Source organism: Hordeum vulgare, chromosome 2H (assembly GCF_904849725.1).
Source record: "Hordeum vulgare subsp. vulgare chromosome 2H, MorexV3_pseudomolecules_assembly, whole genome shotgun sequence".
NCBI classification, from domain to species: domain Eukaryota; kingdom Viridiplantae; phylum Streptophyta; class Magnoliopsida; order Poales; family Poaceae; genus Hordeum; species Hordeum vulgare.
In genome coordinates, this window is record NC_058519.1 from 576,036,419 (window position 1) to 576,054,130 (window position 17,712).

General features: G+C 46.1%; 48 non-coding genes and 5 pseudogenes across 48 annotated transcripts; all 53 read left to right on the top strand.

Annotated features, from left to right (window-relative positions):
• The first annotated feature begins 140 nt into the window (after positions 1–140).
• Positions 141–259, top strand: LOC123438904. Its single transcript, XR_006630019.1, has one exon. It is a non-coding gene; the product is annotated as a 5S ribosomal RNA (ribosomal RNA).
• Positions 260–441: 182 nt separating this feature from the next.
• Positions 442–560, top strand: LOC123436320. Its single transcript, XR_006627550.1, has one exon. It is a non-coding gene; the product is annotated as a 5S ribosomal RNA (ribosomal RNA).
• Positions 561–772: 212 nt separating this feature from the next.
• Positions 773–878, top strand: LOC123433425 (annotated as a pseudogene).
• Positions 879–1,051: 173 nt separating this feature from the next.
• On the top strand, positions 1,052–1,170 carry LOC123437330. The gene has a single exon (XR_006628516.1). It is a non-coding gene; the product is annotated as a 5S ribosomal RNA (ribosomal RNA).
• A 206-nt stretch (positions 1,171–1,376) lies between these two features.
• LOC123437175 lies at positions 1,377–1,495 on the top strand. Its single transcript, XR_006628370.1, has one exon. It is a non-coding gene; the product is annotated as a 5S ribosomal RNA (ribosomal RNA).
• A 191-nt stretch (positions 1,496–1,686) lies between these two features.
• On the top strand, positions 1,687–1,823 carry LOC123433266 (annotated as a pseudogene).
• Positions 1,824–2,041: 218 nt separating this feature from the next.
• LOC123437447 lies at positions 2,042–2,160 on the top strand. Its single transcript, XR_006628626.1, has one exon. It is a non-coding gene; the product is annotated as a 5S ribosomal RNA (ribosomal RNA).
• A 197-nt stretch (positions 2,161–2,357) lies between these two features.
• LOC123437445 lies at positions 2,358–2,476 on the top strand. Its single transcript, XR_006628624.1, has one exon. It is a non-coding gene; the product is annotated as a 5S ribosomal RNA (ribosomal RNA).
• Positions 2,477–2,649: 173 nt separating this feature from the next.
• LOC123435131 lies at positions 2,650–2,768 on the top strand. The gene has a single exon (XR_006626391.1). It is a non-coding gene; the product is annotated as a 5S ribosomal RNA (ribosomal RNA).
• Positions 2,769–2,950: 182 nt separating this feature from the next.
• On the top strand, positions 2,951–3,069 carry LOC123435394. Its single transcript, XR_006626647.1, has one exon. It is a non-coding gene; the product is annotated as a 5S ribosomal RNA (ribosomal RNA).
• A 460-nt stretch (positions 3,070–3,529) lies between these two features.
• Positions 3,530–3,648, top strand: LOC123437286. The gene has a single exon (XR_006628475.1). It is a non-coding gene; the product is annotated as a 5S ribosomal RNA (ribosomal RNA).
• A 185-nt stretch (positions 3,649–3,833) lies between these two features.
• On the top strand, positions 3,834–3,952 carry LOC123437456. Its single transcript, XR_006628635.1, has one exon. It is a non-coding gene; the product is annotated as a 5S ribosomal RNA (ribosomal RNA).
• A 179-nt stretch (positions 3,953–4,131) lies between these two features.
• On the top strand, positions 4,132–4,250 carry LOC123436900. The gene has a single exon (XR_006628107.1). It is a non-coding gene; the product is annotated as a 5S ribosomal RNA (ribosomal RNA).
• Positions 4,251–4,441: 191 nt separating this feature from the next.
• LOC123438600 lies at positions 4,442–4,560 on the top strand. Its single transcript, XR_006629735.1, has one exon. It is a non-coding gene; the product is annotated as a 5S ribosomal RNA (ribosomal RNA).
• Positions 4,561–4,757: 197 nt separating this feature from the next.
• LOC123437448 lies at positions 4,758–4,876 on the top strand. The gene has a single exon (XR_006628627.1). It is a non-coding gene; the product is annotated as a 5S ribosomal RNA (ribosomal RNA).
• Positions 4,877–5,061: 185 nt separating this feature from the next.
• LOC123437468 lies at positions 5,062–5,180 on the top strand. The gene has a single exon (XR_006628646.1). It is a non-coding gene; the product is annotated as a 5S ribosomal RNA (ribosomal RNA).
• A 173-nt stretch (positions 5,181–5,353) lies between these two features.
• On the top strand, positions 5,354–5,472 carry LOC123437480. The gene has a single exon (XR_006628657.1). It is a non-coding gene; the product is annotated as a 5S ribosomal RNA (ribosomal RNA).
• Positions 5,473–5,669: 197 nt separating this feature from the next.
• Positions 5,670–5,788, top strand: LOC123432244. The gene has a single exon (XR_006623837.1). It is a non-coding gene; the product is annotated as a 5S ribosomal RNA (ribosomal RNA).
• A 185-nt stretch (positions 5,789–5,973) lies between these two features.
• LOC123438793 lies at positions 5,974–6,092 on the top strand. The gene has a single exon (XR_006629915.1). It is a non-coding gene; the product is annotated as a 5S ribosomal RNA (ribosomal RNA).
• A 188-nt stretch (positions 6,093–6,280) lies between these two features.
• On the top strand, positions 6,281–6,399 carry LOC123435762. Its single transcript, XR_006627010.1, has one exon. It is a non-coding gene; the product is annotated as a 5S ribosomal RNA (ribosomal RNA).
• A 191-nt stretch (positions 6,400–6,590) lies between these two features.
• LOC123432683 lies at positions 6,591–6,709 on the top strand. Its single transcript, XR_006624255.1, has one exon. It is a non-coding gene; the product is annotated as a 5S ribosomal RNA (ribosomal RNA).
• A 182-nt stretch (positions 6,710–6,891) lies between these two features.
• On the top strand, positions 6,892–7,010 carry LOC123437491. The gene has a single exon (XR_006628668.1). It is a non-coding gene; the product is annotated as a 5S ribosomal RNA (ribosomal RNA).
• Positions 7,011–7,189: 179 nt separating this feature from the next.
• On the top strand, positions 7,190–7,308 carry LOC123436947. Its single transcript, XR_006628154.1, has one exon. It is a non-coding gene; the product is annotated as a 5S ribosomal RNA (ribosomal RNA).
• Positions 7,309–7,505: 197 nt separating this feature from the next.
• LOC123437503 lies at positions 7,506–7,624 on the top strand. Its single transcript, XR_006628679.1, has one exon. It is a non-coding gene; the product is annotated as a 5S ribosomal RNA (ribosomal RNA).
• Positions 7,625–7,803: 179 nt separating this feature from the next.
• LOC123436949 lies at positions 7,804–7,922 on the top strand. The gene has a single exon (XR_006628156.1). It is a non-coding gene; the product is annotated as a 5S ribosomal RNA (ribosomal RNA).
• A 197-nt stretch (positions 7,923–8,119) lies between these two features.
• LOC123437514 lies at positions 8,120–8,238 on the top strand. Its single transcript, XR_006628690.1, has one exon. It is a non-coding gene; the product is annotated as a 5S ribosomal RNA (ribosomal RNA).
• A 179-nt stretch (positions 8,239–8,417) lies between these two features.
• Positions 8,418–8,536, top strand: LOC123436950. Its single transcript, XR_006628157.1, has one exon. It is a non-coding gene; the product is annotated as a 5S ribosomal RNA (ribosomal RNA).
• Positions 8,537–8,727: 191 nt separating this feature from the next.
• LOC123438906 lies at positions 8,728–8,846 on the top strand. The gene has a single exon (XR_006630021.1). It is a non-coding gene; the product is annotated as a 5S ribosomal RNA (ribosomal RNA).
• Positions 8,847–9,031: 185 nt separating this feature from the next.
• On the top strand, positions 9,032–9,150 carry LOC123435234. The gene has a single exon (XR_006626491.1). It is a non-coding gene; the product is annotated as a 5S ribosomal RNA (ribosomal RNA).
• Positions 9,151–9,352: 202 nt separating this feature from the next.
• Positions 9,353–9,471, top strand: LOC123437527. Its single transcript, XR_006628702.1, has one exon. It is a non-coding gene; the product is annotated as a 5S ribosomal RNA (ribosomal RNA).
• A 206-nt stretch (positions 9,472–9,677) lies between these two features.
• Positions 9,678–9,796, top strand: LOC123438482. The gene has a single exon (XR_006629621.1). It is a non-coding gene; the product is annotated as a 5S ribosomal RNA (ribosomal RNA).
• A 218-nt stretch (positions 9,797–10,014) lies between these two features.
• LOC123432653 lies at positions 10,015–10,133 on the top strand. The gene has a single exon (XR_006624226.1). It is a non-coding gene; the product is annotated as a 5S ribosomal RNA (ribosomal RNA).
• Positions 10,134–10,336: 203 nt separating this feature from the next.
• Positions 10,337–10,473, top strand: LOC123433387 (annotated as a pseudogene).
• A 209-nt stretch (positions 10,474–10,682) lies between these two features.
• Positions 10,683–10,801, top strand: LOC123432095. The gene has a single exon (XR_006623694.1). It is a non-coding gene; the product is annotated as a 5S ribosomal RNA (ribosomal RNA).
• Positions 10,802–10,979: 178 nt separating this feature from the next.
• On the top strand, positions 10,980–11,098 carry LOC123438088. Its single transcript, XR_006629249.1, has one exon. It is a non-coding gene; the product is annotated as a 5S ribosomal RNA (ribosomal RNA).
• Positions 11,099–11,276: 178 nt separating this feature from the next.
• Positions 11,277–11,395, top strand: LOC123438890. The gene has a single exon (XR_006630006.1). It is a non-coding gene; the product is annotated as a 5S ribosomal RNA (ribosomal RNA).
• Positions 11,396–11,961: 566 nt separating this feature from the next.
• On the top strand, positions 11,962–12,080 carry LOC123437539. Its single transcript, XR_006628713.1, has one exon. It is a non-coding gene; the product is annotated as a 5S ribosomal RNA (ribosomal RNA).
• Positions 12,081–12,277: 197 nt separating this feature from the next.
• Positions 12,278–12,444, top strand: LOC123433043 (annotated as a pseudogene).
• Positions 12,445–12,622: 178 nt separating this feature from the next.
• LOC123438090 lies at positions 12,623–12,741 on the top strand. The gene has a single exon (XR_006629251.1). It is a non-coding gene; the product is annotated as a 5S ribosomal RNA (ribosomal RNA).
• A 178-nt stretch (positions 12,742–12,919) lies between these two features.
• On the top strand, positions 12,920–13,038 carry LOC123438892. Its single transcript, XR_006630007.1, has one exon. It is a non-coding gene; the product is annotated as a 5S ribosomal RNA (ribosomal RNA).
• Positions 13,039–13,607: 569 nt separating this feature from the next.
• On the top strand, positions 13,608–13,726 carry LOC123437550. Its single transcript, XR_006628724.1, has one exon. It is a non-coding gene; the product is annotated as a 5S ribosomal RNA (ribosomal RNA).
• Positions 13,727–13,923: 197 nt separating this feature from the next.
• On the top strand, positions 13,924–14,090 carry LOC123433044 (annotated as a pseudogene).
• Positions 14,091–14,269: 179 nt separating this feature from the next.
• LOC123437562 lies at positions 14,270–14,388 on the top strand. The gene has a single exon (XR_006628736.1). It is a non-coding gene; the product is annotated as a 5S ribosomal RNA (ribosomal RNA).
• A 204-nt stretch (positions 14,389–14,592) lies between these two features.
• On the top strand, positions 14,593–14,711 carry LOC123437021. Its single transcript, XR_006628224.1, has one exon. It is a non-coding gene; the product is annotated as a 5S ribosomal RNA (ribosomal RNA).
• A 194-nt stretch (positions 14,712–14,905) lies between these two features.
• LOC123437614 lies at positions 14,906–15,024 on the top strand. The gene has a single exon (XR_006628788.1). It is a non-coding gene; the product is annotated as a 5S ribosomal RNA (ribosomal RNA).
• A 188-nt stretch (positions 15,025–15,212) lies between these two features.
• Positions 15,213–15,331, top strand: LOC123435132. The gene has a single exon (XR_006626392.1). It is a non-coding gene; the product is annotated as a 5S ribosomal RNA (ribosomal RNA).
• Positions 15,332–15,522: 191 nt separating this feature from the next.
• Positions 15,523–15,641, top strand: LOC123432006. The gene has a single exon (XR_006623609.1). It is a non-coding gene; the product is annotated as a 5S ribosomal RNA (ribosomal RNA).
• Positions 15,642–15,835: 194 nt separating this feature from the next.
• On the top strand, positions 15,836–15,954 carry LOC123431968. Its single transcript, XR_006623572.1, has one exon. It is a non-coding gene; the product is annotated as a 5S ribosomal RNA (ribosomal RNA).
• A 205-nt stretch (positions 15,955–16,159) lies between these two features.
• On the top strand, positions 16,160–16,278 carry LOC123435856. The gene has a single exon (XR_006627100.1). It is a non-coding gene; the product is annotated as a 5S ribosomal RNA (ribosomal RNA).
• Positions 16,279–16,478: 200 nt separating this feature from the next.
• On the top strand, positions 16,479–16,597 carry LOC123436887. The gene has a single exon (XR_006628094.1). It is a non-coding gene; the product is annotated as a 5S ribosomal RNA (ribosomal RNA).
• Positions 16,598–16,813: 216 nt separating this feature from the next.
• Positions 16,814–16,932, top strand: LOC123436388. The gene has a single exon (XR_006627614.1). It is a non-coding gene; the product is annotated as a 5S ribosomal RNA (ribosomal RNA).
• Positions 16,933–17,114: 182 nt separating this feature from the next.
• On the top strand, positions 17,115–17,233 carry LOC123437573. The gene has a single exon (XR_006628747.1). It is a non-coding gene; the product is annotated as a 5S ribosomal RNA (ribosomal RNA).
• Positions 17,234–17,415: 182 nt separating this feature from the next.
• Positions 17,416–17,534, top strand: LOC123437584. The gene has a single exon (XR_006628758.1). It is a non-coding gene; the product is annotated as a 5S ribosomal RNA (ribosomal RNA).
• Positions 17,535–17,712: the final 178 nt, after the last annotated feature.

The following is a 17,712-nucleotide window of genomic DNA, read 5'->3' on the forward strand; positions in this document are numbered from 1 at the left end:
GTGATCTATATGACCTCATTTTCTTATTTTTGACGATTACTGTGTGACTTTTCCCACCGCGCTTGACACCCAACGACTAGTAGTAGTAGTAGTAGTAGTAGTAGGGGCAAGCATAAGGAACAAATAGATAGTTGCATGTCGGATGCGATCATACCAGCACTAAAGCACCGGATCCCATCAGAACTCCGAAGTTAAGCGTGCTTGGGCGAGAGTAGTACTAGGATGGGTGACCTCCTGTGATGTCCTCGTGTTGCATTCCCCTTTTTAAATATATTTTTGCGCCACGTGACAAGGATGACGCGGGAGCGTGATCTATATGACCTCATTTTCTTATTTTTGACGATTACTGTGTGAGTTTTCCCACCGCGCTTGAAACCCAACGACTAGTAGTAGTAGTAGTAGTAGGGGCAAGCATAAGGAACAAATAGATAGTTCCATGTCGGATGCGATCATACCAGCACTAAAGCACCGGATCCCATCAGAACTCCGAAGTTAAGCGTGCTTGGGTGAGAGTAGTACTAGGATGGGTGACCTCCTGGGAAGTCCTCGTGTTGCATTCCCCTTTTTAAATATATTTTTGCGCCACGTGACAAGGATGACGCGGGAGCGTGATCTATATGACCTCATTTTCTTATTTTTGACGATTACTGTGTGACTTTTCCCACCGCGCTTGACACCCAACGAGTAGTAGTAGTAGTAGTAGTAGTAGTAGTAGTAGTAGTAGTAGTAGTAGTAGGGGCAATCATAAGGAACAAATAGATAGTTGCATGTCGGATGCGATCATACCAGCACTAAAGCACCGGATCCCATCAGAACTCCGAAGTTAAGCGTGCTTGGGCGAGAGTAGTACTAGGATGGGTGACCTCGTGTTGCATTCCCCTTTTTAAATATATTTTTGCGCCACGTGACAAGGATGACGCGGGACCATGATCTATATGACCTCATTTTCTTATTTTTGACGATTACTGTGTGACATTTCCCACCGCGCTTAACACCCAACGACTAGTAGTAGTAGGGGCAAGCATAAGGAACAAATAGATAGTTGCATGTCGGATGCGATCATACCAGCACTAAAGCACCGGATCCCATCAGAACTCCGAAGTTAAGCGTGCTTGGGCGAGAGTATTACTAGGATGGGTGACCTCCTGGGAAGTCCTCGTGTTGCATTCCCCTTTTTAAATATATTTTTGCGCCACGTGACAAGGATGACGCGGGAGCGTGATCTATATGACCTCATTTTCTTATTTTTGACGATTACTGTGTGACTTTTCCCACCGCGCTTGACACCCAACGACTAGTAGTAGTAGTAGTAGTAGTAGTAGTAGTAGTAGTAGTAGTAGGGGCAAGCATAAGGAACAAATAGATAGTTGCATGTCGGATGCGATCATACCAGCACTAAAGCACCGGATCCCATCAGAACTTCGAAGTTAAGCGTGCTTGGGCGAGAGTAGTACTAGGATGGGTGACCTCCTGGGAACTCCTCGTGTTGCATTCCCCTTTTTAAATATATTTTTGCGCCACGTGACAAGGATGACGCGGGAGCGTGATCTATATGACCTCATTTTCTTATTTTTGACGATTACTGTGTGACTTTTCCCACCGCGCATGACACCCAACGACTAGTAGTAGTAGTAGTAGTAGTAGTAGTAGGGGCAAGCATAAGGAACAAATAGATAGTAGCATGTCGGATGCGATCATACCAGCACTAAAGCACCGGATCCCATCAGAACTACGAAGTTAAGCGTGCTTGGGCGAGAGTGCGTGCTTGGGCGAGAGTAGTACTAGGATGGGTGACCTCCTGGGAAGTCCTTGTGTTGCATTCCCCTTTTTAAATATATTTTTGCGCCACGTGACAAGGATGACGCGGGAGCGTGATCTATATGACCTCATTTTCTTATTTTTGACGATTACTGTGTGACTTTTCCCACCGCGCTTGACACCCAACGACTAGTAGTAGTAGTAGCAGTAGTAGTAGTAGTAGTAGTAGTAGTAGTAGTAGTAGTAGGGGCAAGCATAAGGAACAAATAGATAGTTGCATGTCGGATGTTATCATACCAGCACTAAAGCACCGGATCCCATCAGAACTCCGAAGTTAAGCGTGCTTGGGCGAGAGTAGTACTAGGATGGGTGACCTCCTGGGAAGTCCTCGTGTTGCATTCCCCTTTTTAAATATATTTTTGCGCCACGTGACAAGGATGACGCGGGAGCGTGATCTATATGACCTCATTTTCTTATTTTTGACAATTACTGTGTGACTTTTCCCACCGCGCTTGACACCCAACGACTAGTAGTAGTAGTAGTAGTAGTAGTAGTAGTAGTAGGGGCAAGCATAAGGAACAAATAGATAGTTGCATGTCGGATGCGATCATACCAGCACTAAAGCACCGGATCCCATCAGAACTCCGAAGTTAAGCGTGCTTGGGCGAGAGTAGTACTAGGATGGGTGACCTCCTGGGAAGTCCTCGTGTTGCATTCCCCTTTTTAAATATATTTTTGCGCCACGTGACAAGGATGACGCGGGACCGTGATCTATATGACCTCATTTTCTTATTTTTGACGATTACTGTGTGACTTTTCCCACCGCGCTTGACACCCAACGACTAGTAGTAGTAGGGGCAAGCATAAGGAACAAATAGATAGTTGCATGTCGGATGTGATCATACCAGCACTAAAGCACCGGATCCCATCAGAACTCCGAAGTTAAGCGTGCTTGGGCGAGAGTAGTACTAGGATGGGTGACCTCCTGGGAAGTCCTCGTGTTGCATTCCCCTTTTTAAATATATTTTTGCGCCACGTGACAAGGATGACGCGGGAGCGTGATCTATATGACCTCATTTTCTTATTTTTGACGATTACTGTGTGACTTTTCCCACCGCGCTTGACACCCAACGACTAGTAGTAGTAGTAGTAGTAGGGGCAAGCATAAGGAACAAATAGATAGTTGCATGTCGGATGCGATCATACCAGCACTAAAGCACCGGATCCCATCAGAACTCCGAAGTTAAGCGTGCTTGGGCGAGAGTAGTACTAGGATGGGTGACCTCCTGGGAAGTCCTCGTGTTGCATTTCCCTTTTTAAATATATTTTTGCGCCACGTGACAAGGATGACGCGGGACCGTGATCTATATGACCTCATTTTCTTATTTTTGACGATTACTGTGTGACTTTTCCCACCGCGCTTGACACCCAACGACTAGTAGTAGTAGTAGTAGTAGGGGCAAGCATAAGGAACAAATAGATAGTTGCATGTCGGATGCGATCATACCAGCACTAAAGCACCGGATCCCATCAGAACTCCGCTTGGGCGAGAGTAGTACTAGCCTCCTGGGAAGTCCTTGTTGCATTCCCCTTTTTAAATATATTTTTGCGCCACGTGACAAGGATGACGCGGGACCGTGATCTATATGACCTCATTTTCTTATTTTTGACGATTACTGTGTGACTTTTCCCACCGCGCTTGACACCCAACGACTAGTAGTAGTAGTAGTAGTAGGGGCAAGCATAAGGAACAAATAGATAGTTGCATGTCGGATGCGATCATACCAGCACTAAAGCACCGGATCCCATCAGAACTCCGAAGTTAAGCTTGCTTGGGCGAGAGTAGTACTAGGATGGGTGACCTCCTGGGAAGTCCTCGTGTTGCATTCCCCTTTTTAAATATATTTTTGCGCCACGTGACAAGGATGACGCGGGAGCGTGATCTATATGACCTCATTTTCTTATTTTTGACGATTACTGTGTGACTTTTCCCACCGCGCTTGACACCCAACGACTAGTAGTAGTAGTAGTAGTAGTAGGGGCAAGCATAAGGAACAAATAGATAGTTGCATGTCGGATGCGATCATACCAGCACTAAAGCACCGGATCCCATCAGAACTCCGAAGTTAAGCGTGCTTGGGCGAGAGTAGTACTAGGATGGGTGACCTCCTGGGAAGTCCTCGTGTTGCATTCCCCTTTTTAAATATATTTTTGCGCCACGTGACAAGGATGACGCGGGAGCGTGATCTATATGACCTCATTTTCTTATTTTTTACGATTACTGTGTGACTTTTCCCACCGCGCTTGACACCCAACGACTAGTAGTAGTAGTAGTAGGGGCAAGCATAAGGAACAAATAGATAGTTGCATGTCGGATGCGATCATACCAGCACTAAAGCACCGGATCCCATCAGAACTCCGAAGTTAAGCGTGCTTGGGCGAGAGTAGTACTAGGATGGCTGACCTCCTGGGAAGTCCTCGTGTTGCATTCCCCTTTTTAAATATATTTTTGCGCCACGTGACAAGGATGACGCGGGAGCGTGATCTATATGACCTCATTTTCTTATTTTTGACGATTACTGTGTGACTTTTCCCACCGCGCTTGACACCCAACGACTAGTAGTAGTAGTAGTAGTAGTAGTAGTAGGGGCAAGCATAAGGAACAAATAGATAGTTGCATGTCGGATGCGATCATAGCAGCACTAAAGCACCGGATCCCATCAGAACTCCGAAGTTAAGCGTGCTTGGGCGAGAGTAGTACTAGGATGGGTGACCTCCTGGGAAGTCCTTGTGTTGCATTCCCCTTTTTAAATATATTTTTGCGCCATGTGACAAGGATGACGCGGGAGCGTGATCTATATGACCTCATTTTCTTATTTTTGACGATTACTGTGTGACTTTTCCCAACGCGCTTGACACCCAACGACTAGTAGTAGTAGTATCAGTAGTAGTAGTAGTAGTAGGGGCAAGCATAAGGAACAAATAGATAGTTGAATGTCGGATGTTATCATACCAGCACTAAAGCACCGGATCCCATCAGAACTCCGAAGTTAAGCGTGCTTGGGCGAGAGTAGTACTAGGATGGGTGACCTCCTGGGAAGTCCTCGTGTTGCATTCCCCTTTTTAAATATATTTTTGCGCCACGTGACAAGGATGACGCGGGAGCGTGATCTATATGACCTCATTTTCTTATTTTTGACGATTACTGTGTGACTTTTCCCACCGCGCTTGACACCCAACGACTAGTAGTAGTAGTAGTAGTAGTAGGGGCAATCATAAGGAACAAATAGATAGTTGCATGTCGGATGCGATCATACCAGCACTAAAGCACCGGATCCCATCAGAACTCCGAAGTTAAGCGTGCTTGGGCGAGAGTAGTACTAGGATGGGTGACCTCCTGGGAAGTCCTCGTGTTGCATTCCCCTTTTTAAATATATTTTTGCGCCACGTGACAAGGATGACGCGGGACCGTGATCTATATGACCTCATTTTCTTATTTTTGACGATTACTGTGTGACTTTTCCCACCGCGCTTGACACCCAACGACTAGTAGTAGTAGGGGCAAGCATAAGGAACAAATAGATAGTTGCATGTCGGATGCGATCATACCAGCACTAAAGCACCGGATCCCATCAGAACTCCGAAGTTAAGCGTGCTTGGGCGAGAGTAGTACTAGGATGGGTGACCTCCTGGGAAGTCCTCGTGTTGCATTCCCCTTTTTAAATATATTTTTGCGCCACGTGACAAGGATGACGCGGGAGCGTGATCTATATGACCTCATTTTCTTATTTTTGACGATTACTGTGTGACTTTTCCCACCGCGCTTGACACCCAACGACTAGTAGTAGTAGTAGTAGTAGTAGTAGTAGTAGTAGGGGCAATCATAAGGAACAAATAGATAGTTGCATGTCGGATGCGATCATACCAGCACTAAAGCACCATATCCCATCAGAACTCTGAAGTTAAGCGTGCTTGGGCGAGAGTAGTACTAGGATGGGTGACCTCCTGGGAAGTCCTCGTGTTGCATTTCCCTTTTTAAATATATTTTTGCGCCACGTGACAAGGATGACGCGGGACCGTGATCTATATGACCTCATTTTCTTATTTTTGACGATTACTGTGTGACTTTTCCCACCGCGCTTGACACCCAACGACTAGTAGTAGTAGTAGTAGTAGTAGGGGCAAGCATAAGGAACAAATAGATAGTTGCATGTCGGATGCGATCATACCAGCACTAAAGCACCGGATCCCATCAGAACTCCGAAGTTAAGCTTGCTTGGGCGAGAGTGGTACTAGGATGGGTGACCTCCTGGGAAGTCCTCGTGTTGCATTCCCCTTTTTAAATATATTTTTGCGCCACGTGACAAGGATGACGCGGGAGCGTGATCTATATGACCTCATTTTCTTATTTTTGACGATTACTGTGTGACTTTTCCCACCGCGCTTGACACCCAACGACTAGTAGTAGTAGTAGTAGTAGTAGTAGGGGCAAGCATAAGGAACAAATAGATAGTTGCATGTCGGATGCGATCATACCAGCACTAAAGCACCGGATCCCATCAGAACTCTGAAGTTAAGCGTGCTTGGGCGAGAGTAGTACTAGGATGGGTGACCTCCTGGGAAGTCCTCGTGTTGCATTCCCCTTTTTAAATATATTTTTGCGCCACGTGACAAGGATGACGCGGGAGCGTGATCTATATGACCTCATTTTCTTATTTTTGACGATTACTGTGTGACTTTTCCCACCGCGCTTGACACCCAACGACTAGTAGTAGTAGTAGTAGTAGTAGTAGTAGGGGCAAGCATAAGGAACAAATAGATAGTTGCATGTCGGATGCGATCATACCAGCACTAAAGCACTTGATCCCATTAGAACTCCGAAGTTAAGCGTGCTTGGGCGAGAGTAGTACTAGGATGGGTGACCTCCTAGGAAGTCCTTGTGTTGCATTCCCCTTTTTAAATATATTTTTGCGCCACGTGACAAGGATGACGCGGGAGCGTGATCTATATGACCTCATTTTCTTATTTTTGACGATTACTGTGTGACTTTTCCCACCGCGCTTGACACCCAACGACTAGTAGTAGTAGTAGTAGTAGGGGCAAGCATAAGGAACAAATAGATAGTTGCATGTCGGATGCGATCATACCAGCACTAAAGCACCGGATCCCATCAGAACTCCGAAGTTAAGCGTGCTTGGGCGAGAGTAGTACTAGGATGGGTGACCTCCTGGGAAGTCCTCGTGTTGCATTCCCCTTTTTAAATATATTTTTGCGCCACGTGACAAGGATGACGCGGGAGCGTGATCTATATGACCTCATTTTCTTATTTTTGACGATTACTGTGTGACTTTTCCCACCGCGCTTGACACCCAACGACTAGTAGTAGTAGTAGTAGGGGCAAGCATAAGGAACAAATAGATAGTTACATGTCGGATGCGATCATACCAGCACTAAAGCACCGGATCCCATCAGAACTCCGAAGTTAAGCGTGCTTGGGCGAGAGTAGTACTAGGATGGGTGACCTCCTGGAAAGTCCTCGTGTTGCATTCCCCTTTTTAAATATATTTTTGCGCCACGTGACAAGGATGACGCGGGACCGTGATCTATATGACCTCATTTTCTTATTTTTGACGATTACTGTGTGACTTTTCCCACCGCGCTTGACACCCAACGACTAGTACTAGTAGTAGTAGTAGTAGTAGTAGTAGTAGGGGCAAGCATAAGGAACAAATAGATAGTTGCATGTCGGATGCGATCATACCAGCACTAAAGCACCGGATCCCATCAGAACTCCGAAGTTAAGCGTGCTTGGGCGAGAGTAGTACTAGGATGGGTGACCTCCTGGGAAGTCCTCGTGTTGCATTCCCCTTTTTAAATATATTTTTGCGCCACGTGACAAGGATGACGCGGGAGCGTGATCTATATGACCTCATTTTCTTATTTTTGACGATTACTGTGTGACTTTTCCCACCGCGCTTGACACCCAACGACTAGTAGTAGTAGTAGTAGGGGCAAGCATAAGGAACAAATAGATAGTTACATGTCGGATGCGATCATACCAGCACTAAAGCACCGGATCCCATCAGAACTCCGAAGTTAAGCGTGCTTGGGCGAGAGTAGTACTAGGATGGGTGACCTCCTGGAAAGTCCTCGTGTTGCATTCCCCTTTTTAAATATATTTTTGCGCCACGTGACAAGGATGACGCGGGACCGTGATCTATATGACCTCATTTTCTTATTTTTGACGATTACTGTGTGACTTTTCCCACCGCGCTTGACACCCAACGACTAGTAGTAGTAGTAGTAGTAGTAGTAGTAGTAGTAGGGGCAAGCATAAGGAACAAATAGATAGTTGCATGTCGGATGCGATCATACCAGCACTAAAGCACCGGATCCCATCAGAACTCCGAAGTTAAGCGTGCTTGGGCGAGAGTAGTACTAGGATGGGTGACCTCCTGGGAAGTCCTCGTGTTGCATTCCCCTTTTTAAATATATTTTTGCGCCACGTGACAAGGATGACGCGGGAGCGTGATCTATATGACCTCATTTTCTTATTTTTGACGATTACTGTGTGACTTTTCCCACCGCGCTTGACACCCAACGACTAGTAGTAGTAGTAGTAGGGGCAAGCATAAGGAACAAATAGATAGTTACATGTCGGATGCGATCATACCAGCACTAAAGCACCGGATCCCATCAGAACTCCGAAGTTAAGCGTGCTTGGGCGAGAGTAGTACTAGGATGGGTGACCTCCTGGAAAGTCCTCGTGTTGCATTCCCCTTTTTAAATATATTTTTGCGCCACGTGACAAGGATGACGCGGGACCGTGATCTATATGACCTCATTTTCTTATTTTTGACGATTACTGTGTGACTTTTCCCACCGCGCTTGACACCCAACGACTAGTAGTAGTAGTAGTAGTAGTAGTAGTAGGGGCAAGCATAAGGAACAAATAGATAGTTGCATGTCGGATGCGATCATACCAGCACTAAAGCACCGGATCCCATCAGAACTCCGAAGTTAAGCGTGCTTGGGCGAGAGTAGTACTAGGATGGGTGACCTCCTGTGATGTCCTCGTGTTGCATTCCCCTTTTTAAATATATTTTTGCGCCACGTGACAAGGATGACGCGGGAGCGTGATCTATATGACTTCATTTTCTTATTTTTGACGATTACTGTGTGACTTTTCCCACCGCGCTTGACACCCAACGACTAGTAGTAGTAGTAGTAGTAGTAGGGGCAAGCATAAGGAACAAATAGATAGTTGCATGTCGGATGCGATCATACCAGCACTAAAGCACCGGATCCCATCAGAACTCCGAAGTTAAGCGTGCTTGGGCGAGAGTAGTACTAGGATGGGTGACCTCCTGGGAAGTCCTTGTGTTGCATTCCCCTTTTAAATATATTTTTGCACCACGTGACAAGGATGACGCGGGAGCGTGATCTATATGACCTCATTTTCTTATTTTTGACGATTACTGTGTGACTTTTCCCACCGCGCTTGACACCCAACGACTAGTAGTAGTAGTAGTAGTAGTAGTAGTAGTAGTAGTAGTAGGGGCAAGCATAAGGAACAAATAGATAGTTGCATGTCGGATGCGATCATACCAGCACTAAAGCACCGGATCCCATCAGAACTCCGAAGTTAAGCGTGCTTGGGCGAGAGTAGTACTAGGATGGGTGACCTCCTGGGAAGTCCTCGTGTTGCATTCCCCTTTTTAAATATATTTTTGCGCCACGTGACAAGGATGACGCGGGACCGTGATCTATATGACCTCATTTTCTTATTTTTGACGATTACAGTGTGACTTTTCCCACCGCGCTTGACACCCAACGACTAGTAGTAGTAGTAGTAGTAGTAGTAGTAGTAGTAGTAGTAGTAGGGGCAAGCATAAGGAACAAATAGATAGTTGCATGTCGGATGCGATCATACCAACACTAAAGCACCGGATCCCATCAGAACTCCGAAGTTAAGCGTGCTTGGGCGTGAGAAGTACTAGGATGGGTGACCTCCTGGGAAGTCCTCGTGTTGCATTCCCCTTTTTAAATATATTTTTGCGCCACGTGACAAGGATGACGCGGGAGCGTGATCTATATGACCTCATTTTCTTATTTTTGACGATTACAGTGTGACTTTTCCCACCGCGCTTGACACCCAACGACTAGTAGTAGTAGTAGTAGTAGTAGTAGTAGTAGTAGTAGTAGTAGTAGTAGTAGTAGGGGCAAGCATAAGGAACAAATAGATAGTTGCATGTCGGATGCGATCATACCAACACTAAAGCACCGGATCCCATCAGAACTCCGAAGTTAAGCGTGCTTGGGCGTGAGAAGTACTAGGATGGGTGACCTCCTGGGATGTCCTCGTGTTGCATTCCCCTTTTTAAATATATTTTTGCGCCACGTGACAAGGATGACGCGGGAGCGTGATCTATATGACCTCATTTTCTTATTTTTGACGATTACTGTGTGACTTTTCCCACCGCGCTTGACACCCAACGACTAGTACTAGTAGTAGTAGTAGTAGTAGTAGTAGTAGTAGTAGGGGCAAGCATAAGGAACAAATAGATAGTAGCATGTCGGATGCGATCATACCAGCACTAAAGCACCGGATCCCATCAGAACTACGAAGTTAAGCGTGCTTGGGCGAGAGTGCGTGCTTGGGCGAGAGTAGTACTAGGATGGGTGACCTCCTGGGAAGTCATTGTGTTGCATTCCCCTTTTTAAATATATTTTTGCGCCACGTGACAAGGATGACGCGGGAGCGTGATCTATATGACCTCATTTTCTTATTTTTGACGATTACTGTGTGACTTTTCCCACCGCGCTTGACACCCAACGACTAGTAGTAGTAGTAGCAGTAGTAGTAGTAGTAGTAGTAGTAGTAGTAGGGGCAAGCATAAGGAACAAATAGATAGTTGCATGTCGGATGTTATCATACCAGCACTAAAGCACCGGATCCCATCAGAACTCCGAAGTTAAGCGTGCTTAGGCGAGAGTAGTACTAGGATGGGTGACCTCCTGGGAAGTCCTCGTGTTGCATTCCCCTTTTTAAATATATTTTTGCGCCACGTGACAAGGATGACGCGGGAGCGTGATCTAAATGACCTCATTTTCTTATTTTTGACGATTACTGTGTGACTTTTCCCACCGCGCTTGACACCCAACGACTAGTAGTAGTAGTAGTAGGGGCAAGCATAAGGAACAAATAGATAGTTGCATGTCGGTGCGATCATACCAGCACTAAAGCACCGGATCCCATCAGAACTCCGAAGTTAAGCGTGCTTGGGCGAGAGTAGTACTAGGATGGGTGACCTCCTGGGAAGTCCTCGTGTTGCATTCCCCTTTTTAAATATATTTTTGCGCCACGTGACAAGGATGACGCGGGAGCGTGATCTATATGACCTCATTTTCTTATTTTTGACGATTACTGTGTGACTTTTCCCACCGCGCTTGAAACCCAACGACTAGTAGTAGTAGTAGTAGGGGCAAGCATAAGGAACAAATAGATAGTTGCATGTCGGTGCGATCATACCAGCACTAAAGCACCGGATCCCATCAGAACTCCGAAGTTAAGCGTGCTTGGGCGAGAGTAGTACTAGGATGGGTGACCTCCTGGGAAGTCCTTGTGTTGCATTCCCCTTTTTAAATATATTTTTGCGCCACGTGACAAGGATGACGCGGGAGCGTGATCTATATGACCTCATTTTCTTATTTTTGACGATTACTGTGTGACTTTTCCCACCGCGCTTGAAACCCAACGACTAGTAGTAGTAGTGGTAGTAGTAGTAGTAGTAGTAGGGGCAAGCATAAGGAACAAATAGATAGTTGCATGTCGGATGCGATCATACCAGCACTAAAGCACCGGATCCCATCAGAACTCCGAAGTTAACCGTGCTTGGGCGAGAGTAGTACTAGGATGGGTGACCTCCTGAACTCCGAAGTTAACCGTGCTTGGGCGAGAGTAGTACTAGGATGGGTGACCTCCTGGGAAGTCCTCGTGTTGCATTCCCCTTTTTAAATATATTTTTGCGCCACGTGACAAGGATGACGCGGGAGCGTGATCTATATGACCTCATTTTCTTATTTTTGACGATTACTGTGTGACTTTTCCCACCGCGCTTGACACCCAACGACTAGTAGTAGTAGTAGTAGTAGTAGTAGTAGTAGGGGCAAGCATAAGGAACAAATAGATAGTTGCATGTCGGATGCGATCATACCAGCACTAAAGCACCGGATCCCATCAGAACTCCGAAGTTAAGCGTGCTTGGGCGAGAGTAGTACTAGGATGGGTGACCTCCTGGGAAGTCCTCGTGTTGCATTCCCCTTTTTAAATATATTTTTGCGCCACGTGACAAGGATGACGCGGGAGCGTGATCTATATGACCTCATTTTCTTATTTTTGACGATTACTGTGTGACTTTTCCCACCGCGCTTGACACCGAATGACTAGTAGTAGTAGTGGTAGTAGTAGTAGTAGTAGTAGGGGCAAGCATAAGGAACAAATAGATAGTTGCATGTCGGATGCGATCATACCAGCACTAAAGCACCGGATCCCATCAGAACTCCGAAGTTAAGCGTGCTTGGGCGAGAGTAGTACTAGGATGGGTGACCTCCGAAGTTAAGCGTGCTTGGGCGAGAGTACTACTAGGATGGGTGACCTCCTGGGAAGTCCTCGTGTTGCATTCCCCTTTTTAAATATATTTTTAAGCCACGTGACAAGGATGACGCGGGACCGTGATCTATATGACCTCATTTTCTTATTTTTGACGATTACTGTGTGACTTTTCCCACCGCGCTTGACACCCAACGACTAGTAGTAGTAGTAGTAGGGGCAAGCATAAGGAACAAATAGATAGTTGCATGTCGGTGCGATCATACCAGCACTAAAGCACCGGATCCCATCAGAACTCCGAAGTTAAGCGTGCTTGGGCGAGAGTAGTACTAGGATGGGTGACCTCCTGGGAAGTCCTCGTGTTGCATTCCCCTTTTTAAATATATTTTTGCGCCACGTGACAAGGATGACGCGGGAGCGTGATCTATATGACCTCATTTTCTTATTTTTGACGATTACTGTGTGACTTTTCCCACCGCGCTTGAAACCCAACGACTAGTAGTAGTAGTAGTAGGGGCAAGCATAAGGAACAAATAGATAGTTGCATGTCGGTGCGATCATACCAGCACTAAAGCACCGGATCCCATCAGAACTCCGAAGTTAAGCGTGCTTGGGCGAGAGTAGTACTAGGATGGGTGACCTCCTGGGAAGTCCTTGTGTTGCATTCCCCTTTTTAAATATATTTTTGCGCCACGTGACAAGGATGACGCGGGAGCGTGATCTATATGACCTCATTTTCTTATTTTTGACGATTACTGTGTGACTTTTCCCACCGCGCTTGAAACCCAACGACTAGTAGTAGTAGTGGTAGTAGTAGTAGTAGTAGTAGGGGCAAGCATAAGGAACAAATAGATAGTTGCATGTCGGATGCGATCATACCAGCACTAAAGCACCGGATCCCATCAGAACTCCGAAGTTAACCGTGCTTGGGCGAGAGTAGTACTAGGATGGGTGACCTCCTGAACTCCGAAGTTAACCGTGCTTGGGCGAGAGTAGTACTAGGATGGGTGACCTCCTGGGAAGTCCTCGTGTTGCATTCCCCTTTTTAAATATATTTTTGCGCCACGTGACAAGGATGACGCGGGAGCGTGATCTATATGACCTCATTTTCTTATTTTTGACGATTACTGTGTGACTTTTCCCACCGCGCTTGACACCCAACGACTAGTAGTAGTAGTAGTAGTAGTAGTAGTAGTAGTAGGGGCAAGCATAAGGAACAAATAGATAGTTGCATGTCGGATGCGATCATACCAGCACTAAAGCACCGGATCCCATCAGAACTCCGAAGTTAAGCGTGCTTGGGCGAGAGTAGTACTAGGATGGGTGACCTCCTGGGAAGTCCTCGTGTTGCATTCCCCTTTTTAAATATATTTTTGCGCCACGTGACAAGGATGACGCGGGAGCGTGATCTATATGACCTCATTTTCTTATTTTTGACGATTACTGTGTGACTTTTCCCACCGCGCTTGACACCGAATGACTAGTAGTAGTAGTGGTAGTAGTAGTAGTAGTAGTAGGGGCAAGCATAAGGAACAAATAGATAGTTGCATGTCGGATGCGATCATACCAGCACTAAAGCACCGGATCCCATCAGAACTCCGAAGTTAAGCGTGCTTGGGCGAGAGTAGTACTAGGATGGGTGACCTCCGAAGTTAAGCGTGCTTGGGCGAGAGTACTACTAGGATGGGTGACCTCCTGGGAAGTCCTCGTGTTGCATTCCCCTTTTTAAATATATTTTTAAGCCACGTGACAAGGATGACGCGGGACCGTGATCTATATGACCTCATTTTCTTATTTTTGACGATTACTGTGTGACTTTTCCCACCGCGCTTGACACCCAACGACTAGTAGTAGTAGTAGTAGGGGCAAGCATAAGGAACAAATAGATAGTTGCATGTCGGATGCGATCATACCAGCACTAAAGCACCGGATCCCATCAGAACTCCGAAGTTAAGCGTGCTTGGGCGAGAGTAGTACTAGGATGGGTGACCTCCTGGGAAGTCCTCGTGTTGCATTCCCCTTTTTAAAATATATTTTTGCGCCACGTGACAAGGATGACGCGGGAGCGTGATCTATATGACCTCATTTTCTTATTTTTGACGATTACTGTGTGATTTTTCCCACCGCTCTTGACACCCAACGACTAGTAGTAGTAGTAGTAGTAATAGTAGTAGTAGTAGTAGTAGGGGCAAGCATAAGGAACAAATAGATAGTTGCATGTCGGATGTGATCATACCAGCACTAAAGCACCGGATCCCATCAGAACTCCGAAGTTAAGCGTGCTTGGGCGAGAGTAGTACTAGGATGGGTGACCTCGTGGGAAGTCCTTGTGTTGCATTCCCCTTTTTAAATATATTTTTGCGCCACGTGACAAGGATGACGCGGGAGCGTGATCTATATGACCTCATTTTCTTATTTTTGACGATTACTGTGTGACTTTTCCCACCGCGCTTGACACCCAACGACTAGTAGTAGTAGTGGTAGTAGTAGTAGTAGTAGGGGCAAGCATAAGGAACAAATAGATAGTTGCATGTCGGATGCGATCATACCAGCACTAAAGCACCGGATCCCATCAAAACTCCGAAGTTAAGCGTGCTTGGGCGAGAGTAGTACTAGGATGGGTGACCTCCTGGGAAGTCCTCGTGTTGCATTCCCCTTTTTAAATATATTTTTGCGCCACGTGACAAGGATGACGCGGGAGCGTGATCTATATGACCTCATTTTCTTATTTATGACGATTACTGTGTGACTTTTCCCACCGCGCTTGACACCCAACGACTAGTAGTAGTAGTAGTAGTAGTAGTAGGGGCAAGCATAAGGAACAAATAGATAGTTGCATGTCGGATGTGATCATACCAGCACTAAAGCACCGGATCCCATCAGAACTCCGAAGTTAAGCGTGCTTGGGCGAGAGTAGTACTAGGATGGGTGACCTCCTGGGAAGTCCTCGTGTTGCATTCCCCTTTTTAAATATATTTTTGCGCCACGTGACAAGGATGACGCGGGAGCGTGATCTATATGACCTCATTTTCTTATTTTTGACGATTACTGTGTGACCTTTCGCACCGCGCTTGACACCCAACGACTAGTAGTAGTAGTACTAGTAGTAGTAGTAGGGGCAAGCATAAGGAACAAATAGATAGTTGCATGTCGGATGCGATGATACCAGCACTAAAGCACCGGATCCCATCAGAACTCCGAAGTTAAGCGTGCTTGGGCGAGAGTAGTACTAGGATCGGTGACCTCCTGGGAAGTCCTCGTGTTGCATTCCCCTTTTTAAATATATTTTTGCGCCACGTGACAAGGATGACGCGGGAGCGTGATCTATATGACCTCATTTTCTTATTTTTGACGATTACTGTGTGACTTTTCCCACCGCGCTTGACACCCAACGACTAGTAGTAGTAGTGGTAGTAGTAGTAGTAGTAGGGGCAAGCATAAGGAACAAATAGATAGTTGCATGTCGGATGCGATCATACCAGCACTAAAGCACCGAATCCCATCAGTACTCCGAAGTTAAGCGTGCTTGGGCGAGAGTAGTACTAGGATGGGTGACCTCCTGGGAAGTCCTCGTGTTGCATTCCCCTTTTTAAATATATTTTTGCGCCACGTGACAAGGATGACGCGGGAGCGTGATCTATATGACCTCATTTTCTTATTTTTGACGATTACTGTGTGTGACTTTTCCCACCGCGCTTGACACCCAACGACTAGTAGTAGTAGTAGTAGTAGTAGTAGTAGTAGTATTAGTAGGGGCAAGCATAAGGAACAAATAGATAGTTGCATGTCGGATGCGATCATACCAGCACTAAAGCACCGGATCCCATCAGAACTCCGAAGTTAAGCGTGTTTGGGCGAGAGTAGTACTAGGATGGGTGACCTCCTGGGAAGTCCTCGTGTTGCATTCCCCTTTTTAAATATATTTTTGCGCCACGTGACAAGGATGACGCGGGAGCGTGATCTATATGACCTCATTTTCTTATTTTTGACGATTACTATGTGACTTTTCCCACCGCGCTTGACACCCAACGACTAGTAGTAGTAGTAGTAGTAGTAGTAGTAGTATTAGTAGGGGCAAGCATAAGGAACAAATAGATAGTTGCATGTCGGATGCGATCATACCAGCACTAAAGCACCGGATCCCATTAGAACTCCGAAGTTAAGCGTGTTTGGGCGAGAGTAGTACTAGGATGGGTGACCTCCTGGGAAGTCCTCGTGTTGCATTCCCCTTTTTAAATATATTTTTGCGCCACGTGACAAGGATGACGCGGGAGCGTGATCTATATGACCTCATTTTCTTATTTTTGACGATTACTGTGACTTTTCCCACCGCGCTTGACACCCAACGACTAGTAGTAGTAGTAGTAGTAGTAGTAGTAGTAGTAGTAGTAGTAGTAGTATTAGTAGGGGCAAGCATAAGGAACAAATAGATAGTTGCATGTCGGATGCGATCATACCAGCACTAAAGCACCGGATCCCATCAGAACTCCGAAGTTAAGCGTGTTTGGGCGAGAGTAGTACTAGGATGGGTGACCTCCTGGGAAGCCCTCGTGTTGCATTCCCCTTTTTAAATATATTTTTGCGCCACGTGACAAGGATGACGCGGGAGCGTGATCTATATGACCTCATTTTCTTATTTTTGACGATTACTGTGTGACTTTTCCCACCGCGCTTGACACCCAACGACTAGTAGTAGTAGTAGTAGTAGGGGCAAGCATAAGGAACAAATAGATAGTTGCATGTCGGATGCGATCATACCAGCACTAAAGCACCGGATCCCATCAGAACTCCGAAGTTAAGCGTGCTTGGGCGAGAGTAGTACTAGGATGGGTGACCTCCTGGGAAGTCCTCGTGTTGCATTCCCCTTTTTAAATATATTTTTGCGCCACGTGACAAGGATGACGCGGGAGCGTGATCTATATGACCTCATTTTCTTATTTTTGACAATTACTGTGTGACTTTTCCCACCGCGCTTGACACCCAACGACTAGTAGTAGTAGTAGTAGTAGGGGCAAGCATAAGGAACAAATAGATAGTTGCATGTCGGATGCGATCATACCAGCACTAAAGCACCGGATCCCATCAGAACTCCGAAGTTAAGCGTGCTTGGGCGAGAGTAGTACTAGGATGGGTGACCTCCTGGGAAGTCCTCGTGTTGCATTCCCCTTTTTAAATATATTTTTGCGCCACGTGACAAGGATGACGCGGGAGCGTGATCTATATGACCTCATTTTCTTATTTTTGACGATTACTGTGTGACTTTTCCCACCGCGCTTGACACCCAACGACTAGTAGTAGTAGTAGTAGTAGTAGTAGTAGGGGCAAGCATAAGGAACAAATAG